This window comes from Elephantulus edwardii, unplaced genomic scaffold (genome assembly GCF_000299155.1).
Source record: "Elephantulus edwardii isolate Elephantulus edwardi_28Jun2011 unplaced genomic scaffold, EleEdw1.0 scaffold00366, whole genome shotgun sequence".
Taxonomy (NCBI): Eukaryota; Metazoa; Chordata; class Mammalia; order Macroscelidea; family Macroscelididae; genus Elephantulus; species Elephantulus edwardii.
The window spans coordinates 331,418-338,717 of NW_006400116.1; positions in this window are offsets into that span (position 1 = coordinate 331,418).

Sequence of the window (7,300 nt, forward strand, 5' to 3'; positions counted from 1 at the left end):
GAGTCGCAAGCGTCTCCACGGCACATAACAACAACAACAACACCCCAACCCTGATGTCAGTCCCATTCTACAACAGTGGCATCATGCAGTCTTCGTCCTTTTGTGACTGAGATATTTCACTCAGCATAATGTCCTCCAGGGACAACCATTTTGAAGAATATTGCAGGAGTTCCTTGTTTTTCAATGCAGCATAGTATTCCATTGTGTGAAAATACCACAGCTTCTCTATCCATTTGTTTGTTGATGGGCACTTCAGTTGTTTTCAGCTCCTTGCTATTGTGAACAAAGCCACGATAAACATGGGTGTGCATCATTGTTCAACTTTTAGATGCCTATAAAGCAACTGAAAATTATATGGCATGGATGAGGTGCACCTTAGTCTTTAAATTGACATCCTTGCTCTTTGGCAGTTTACAGACATCCTTGATAGCAAATTTCCCCAATGCAACACAACTTTTCCTTTTTAAAAAGTAAATATTTCAATAAAAGTTTACAGAAAATGTGGATTTCCATTCATTCATTTTTGCACATTTTTCTCCCTACCCCCACCCCAGTTTGCTTTTCTCTTTAAAAAGATTCTTTCGTTGTTCCACAATGTCCTCCCTAACCCCCTCTGCCCCCCAGCCCACTTTGCTATGCACCTCTTATTCTGGACAATTGTCATGCAAATAATACCTAACCATATATTTCTTTTAGACAGTTCTTTCCTTCATGTATTTCAATGCAGTGTACATTATTTATTCCCTCTTTTCTTAGTTTTCCCACAACCCCCATGTCAGTCCTATTTTACAACACTGGCACTATGTTATATTAGTCCTTTTGTGACTGAGATATTTCACTCAGAATAATGTCCTCCAGGGTCACTCACTTTGTATATTTTATTAGTTCCTTGTTTTTCAGTGCTGCATAGGATTCCATTGTATAGATATACCACAGCTTCTCTATCCATTCATTTGTTGATGGACACTGGGGTTGTTTTCAACTCTTTGCTATTATGAACAAAGCAGCAATAAACATGGCTGTGCATTTATCTGTTTGGATGACAGTTCTGATTTCTTTAGGGTATATTCCCAGTAATGCAGCGGCTAGATCAAATGGTATTTCTAACTTTTTGAGAAAGCGCTAGGCTGCCTTCCAGAGTGGTTGCACCATTTTACACTCCCACCAACAGTGAATAAAGGTTCCAATTTCTCCACAACCTCACCAACATTTGTTGTTCATTGCTCTGTTGAACTTTGCTATTGTTACTGGGGGGAGATGTTGTCTCATAATTGATTTGCATCTCTCTTAGAGCTAGGGATTTTTAACATTTCTTCTTGTGTTTGTTCTGTTCATATCCTGTATCTATTTTGTGATTGGGTTGTTTACCTTTATCTTGTTGAGGTGCTGGAGTATTCGAATAATTCTAGATGTTAAGTCCCTTATCAGACATGTCATTACCAAATGTTTTTTCCCCAGTCTGTGGCTTTCCTTTTTAACTTTTCCTTTCGTAACTGCTGCCCACCTGTGTGATAATTGTGGCTCCAAGCAAAATGAAGTCATGACAATGTTAATGTTCTCTCCTTGTACCCTGCTTGTTGATCCAGTTGCATGGCAGGTTTGTTATTTTGCTGTTGTGGTGTAATCTATATTGAAGTCATTGTGGATTTGTTGATAATAGTATTAACTAGAAAAGAATACAGATTCCCAAATCATCCATATTATGTACATTAAGTTTTTTGTTGGAGAGATACTTTATCAACTAGGTGACTAAAAGCAAGAATATGCTACTACTACTAAAACAAAGTGTTAACTGTGAGGGAAATTGTAACTTGAATTCTTTTATTTAAAAATGAAAGAATATTTTAATAAACAACTTTTTTTGTCGTCTGTGGTTTCTATCATGTGGTACGATGACTTCATTTTGGAAAGTATTCACTAAACTCTTTTTCTGTCTGATGGGAGAGCCAATGGGAATATCCACTGCCTTGAGTGGATGCTGCCTAGCAGCGACCCAGTAGACTTCTGAGGTTTCTTTTGATGCTCCACCTTTCTCCCTCAGAGCTTCTGGTAATTTCTAATCAGATCTCTCCATTTGCAGCCCAATGCATAATTCACTGCACCACCCACACTCCACATCAATGGTGTTAGAGGTAAAATCAGAAAAGAAAAAAAATTATTTCTTCCCCTGTCCCTGTCTTCAATAAGCTGATAATCTAGCACAGCAGACACCATGGGATTTTTTTTATGTTTTTATGTGTGCTCTTTTCTGTCTTTTAAAAGAATTTAATAGAATTGTTATGAACATTGTGTTGTAATTATAGAAAATTCAGGACAATAAAAATGAGGCCACAAAAAAGGAGAGTGAAGTCAAGCAGAGCATCCTGCTACCCAACAGCTCACCTTACTGACGAGTTGATCCTGACTCATGGTAAACCTATAGAAAGAGGCAAACCATCCCTTCCTATTTCTAAGGCAGTAAATCTCTACAGAAGCGGATTGCCCATCTTTCTCCTGAGGAGTAAATAGCTTGATTGTTTTCAAATGGGCAATCTTTTAATTAGCAATCAATTAACTAAGCAATTACTTAACTGCTTCACCACTAGGGGTCTCCCCATTACTATCCAGAGATAACTGCGATTTACATTCCATGTGAGCCATTTCAATTTGTCTTCTGTGAAGACTTTTCTCAAAACGTGGTCATTACTTACTGTATGTTCTGTTTTGTAATGTTTCTTTTATTTGATGTCATAAATATGAATATGTGCAATCATTACATATTTGATAACTACATCACTTTTAATGCCTATAAAAGTTTTGATTTTAGAGATTATACCATCAATTTGTTAATGAGCTTGTCTTTGAGGCTCTTCCCATTTTTTCATTAATATAAGCAACAATATAATAAACATTCTTTTACAGATTCTTTTCCTATATACCCCCTTTTCCCCCTCCAGAATTCATGAAAAGATTACATTGTACATTTATTCGCCACATGGAAAGAGCAGCAAAGTATCTGTATAGGAAGATAAATTTAAACTAGACTATAGGATAACACCACATTTCCCTGATAAAAGTATTTTCCCTGATAAACCTCTTTGCTTGCATTGAAAAAAAAGAAAAGAAAAAAAAAAGCAGGCAGACTATTGTCCCTAATTTTTCACCACCTTCTATGCAGTGGAAATGGTAGAAAGCTTCTAAGCTGGAAATCAGGAGACAAAAAGCATGAATGATAGTTTTACCACAAAGAATTTAAAGTAATTTCTCCACTTTTTTGAAAATTTTTCTTTTCTGTTGGTTTGCTTACTAAGTCCGTATACATGTGTTACACACCATTCTTCATTCCCATTGGGTTTCATACAATTATTCCCATTCATTATGTTTTATAAAAGTAATCCTCACTGAACTATGCCTGCCATTACCCTGTATCTCCAGATCCCGGCCAGATCTTTCCCATTTTCTTTACTGATCCCTCCCTCCACCCACCAAACTGTGCGAACCTATGCTATCCCCCCTGCCCATCCTCACCCCTCTGCTTCCCCTCTTCCCCCTACCCTTGGATCCTCGTACACATTTTACTAGTTATCTTTCTATTTCTACAATAATGGGCTTAATATATTTCTCCTCCCTTAACTGCTAGATGTCAGTATTAAGATTAAGGTGCCTCTGATTCAGGCCATGGGGTTTTTCAATCACTAGCTTTGTATCTTCTGAGAGACAGACGATAAATAAGGATAACAGAAGAAGAATAGATGCTTTGAGTTATGGTGTTGGAGAAGAGTACTAAATATCCTACGGACAGCCAAGAGAACAAACAGTTGTCTTGGGACAGATGAAACCAGAGTGCTTCTTGGAGGCAAGGATGGCAAAGCATCATCTCTCATACTCTGGACACCTTGCTAGGAGAAGCTATTCCTTGCAAAAGGATACCATGCTTAGAAAGGAAGAGGGTCAGCAAAAGAGGAGGACCTTAATCAAGATGGATTGACATGGTGACTGCAGCAATGGGCTTCGAGTATCAGGCGTGATGCAGAAGGCACAGAATAGGATAAGATTCAAACCTGTTATTCACAGGGTGACCATGAGTCATCCTTAACTCGACGGAACCTAACAACAACAATATCTCTCTATCTGTTCTCCTCTACCCTCTTAGACAACACCTTCATCCTTGTCACATAAAATGCCTTCACGCCTGAACATCTACTGAGTACTTTTCTGTCTTATCTGTATGCTACCATTTACATAAAAAATAGGGAAAAAAATTACATTAGTTTTGTTTAAAAAGAGACACTTTTCATTAATTTTACCTGCCTTTGTCAGAAACCTATCCAGGTCAATGGAAACATAGCTAATTAATCCTTTACATGCCATATAATGATTCTATTGTGAGGGACAGTGGAGGCTGTTAGTGTTCTGTCTGAATCCCTGTGACTGGCCAGGCGACCTCGTTGCCAGATGCTCTGAGTGTTGGCTGCTGATGGCTCAGATCGGTTCTCTCTCAGAAGAACTTACCCCACTTCAAAGAGAAACCATCTTGCAGAGAGTTGATAGACTCCACTGACCCAGTGTAAACAGAGGCCTAAGGGAAAGCAGCCCAGAACTCAATGACTTTAAAACAGTGTTTCCCTTAGTGTGACACAACCCAGTGTAACAATCCATGGGCTCCAGTGTCAGGACAGAACTCTTCTCCACAGGATTCTCAGTGGGTACCATTTTCAAACACTGGAACTTTCTTTGAGGGTCTTCTAAGTAGACTTCAGCTGTCTACTTCACAACCTAACTTATTTTTTTTTTGTTTTTACTGACAAGTGTTGAGTCTTATGTCGAGATAAAAATAACACATTATTCCAACCTCAAAAAATACTGTCTAGTTATTTTCCAAAAGGCTAAAACAATTCACATTTCTACCCCAAACATACCAAAGTACCATTTTCCACATCTCTTCCTCCAACTAGGATTCCTGCCAGTAATATTATATTTCTTTATATTATAGCTATTTATTTTTTCATTGTTGTGCATTTTCTCCCCTCACCACAGCCCCCTCCGCAATGCATCCCTTGTTCTAAATTGTTGTCATACATTTAATGCTTAAGAAGATATTCTTTTTGGACAGTTCTTCCCCTCATCTGATCTAATGTAGTGTTCATTATCTATCCACTCTTTTCCCATTCTCTCCCCAACCCGCCTCCGCATCTGTCCTATCATGCAGTATTTGTCCTTTTGTGATTGAGGTATTCTACTCAGTATAGTATCCTTCAGGTACCCTCATGTTGTATAATGTTTTACAAGTTCATTATTTTTCAATGATGCATAACATTCAGTTGTGTGAATGTATCATATGTTTTTCTACCCATTCATTTGTTGATGGGCACTTGGGTTGCTTCCATCTCTTTACTATTGTGAATGATACAGCAATAAACATGGGTATGCATACATCTGTTTGAGTCATGGCTCTGGTTTATTTAGGGTATATTCCCAGTAGTGGGATTGCTGGGTCAAATAGTATTTCTGTTTCCAACTTTTTGAGAAAGAATCATATTGCTTTCCATAGTGGCTGCGCCATTTTACATTCCTACCAGCAGTGAATAAGAGTTCCAATCTCTCCTCATCCAAGCTAGCATTTGATGTTTGGAGGCTTGTTGAATTTTGCTGTTGTTGCTGGGTAATTTGCTTCTTTTTGTTTTATTAAATGTACTTTATGATTCATTTCCTCTTTGCACATATGCAATTTCAATGACTTTACAAATTACTAGTACATCTGAGCTTTTAAAAAAATATATTGTTAGACGTTGACTATGAATCAGTGGCTCTGGTGGTGCAGCTTGCAGAGAATCATACAGCTAACCCAAAGGCTGAATAATGTGTTCATACTTAGCACCCACTTTCTTGTTTTTCCTTTTATTTGTAAGAACTCTTTTTATATTATAGATATTATTCTTATCCAGATAAACACCTTATCGCTCCTCTGTGGAATACACAGGTTGCTCACACTGTTAAACACCAATTTAACTGAAAGTTTGATAATTTGAACTAACCAGCAATCACCTGTTTCCTTAGATAGGACACGGCTTTCAAAATACTGTGAAACAGTTCCTCTCCACTCACTGAGTGGGGTCTGTGAGCTAGAATCAACTTGGTGGCTGCAAACAAAAACAGCCAAAAAATATACCAGCAATATCCCTCTAATACAGTGCACTTATATTTTGAAATTGTTTTCTATTGAGTTAATGTATTGCATACTTTGCCATTTAAAAGGCATTACTATTTCTCTGTAGGGAGCTCGGGTGGCCCAGGGTTAAGGATTGCTCTGCCAAAACAAAGGCAGGTGATTTAAACCCACCATGGAAGAAATCTGGGCAATCCTTCTCCTGTGATGTATAAATCCCTTCCCTGTGATGTGCATCTGAAAATTCTTGGGAGGGTCACTTATGAGTCAGTTCCAACTTGACAACAATGAATTTGAGAGTTCCCCCCCCCCACTCTTGTTTTCTAAAAGGCACGTCATTCAGTAGATTCTATTAGCCTGACAGTTCGACATGATTTTAGAAGTAAAAAACAGTAACTAAAATAAAGCAAACTGATAAATGCATAAAGTTGGTTCTATAATGATTACAAGTATACGAAACTGTTTAATTTTGTGGTTCTTCTGTAGACGTAGGGACTTCTCGAGGCGCTGCACATAGGCAGCTGTTCGTCTTAACCCAAAGGTGACACTTTACTGGTGGTTCGAATCCATCAGCAGCTCTGATGGAGAAATATGTGCAGTCCCTCTGGTGCAACCGTCAGCCTCTGAAAATCTGCTGAAGCTATGAGTTGATTCTGACTTGAAGGTAATAACATGAGTTCTGTAGGCTAAGTATCAGGTAGTTGATATAATTATTAGGCTATGTTAGGAAGTATACACAAAGGGCTGAGTTTGGTATCTCTCTGACAGTTTTGGTCCATTTGAAACAGGTCAATGTGCTACATTTCACATCTTATCAGTGCATTAGGAGCATTGATGAACACTGAGTAAGTTATTTAATCAGAGTGTAGGTGACTTAATTAGAAACCAATTCCATATTCTCTGCTTTTAAGAAAAATGAATTGCATTTTTATCAATGAATTATTAACATTCATTTTTACAACATTTTACATTTTACAACATTTAAAATATGATCAAAAGTACTATTTTGCATATCTTTACTATCATGTGTTTACCCTTTGGCTGTAAGAGTTGAGTGTTGTTGTTGTTGTTGTTGTTATGTGCCGTCGAGTCGCCTGCGACTCATAGCGACCCTATGTACAACAGCCCTAAACTCCGCTCTGTCCTGTGCCAATC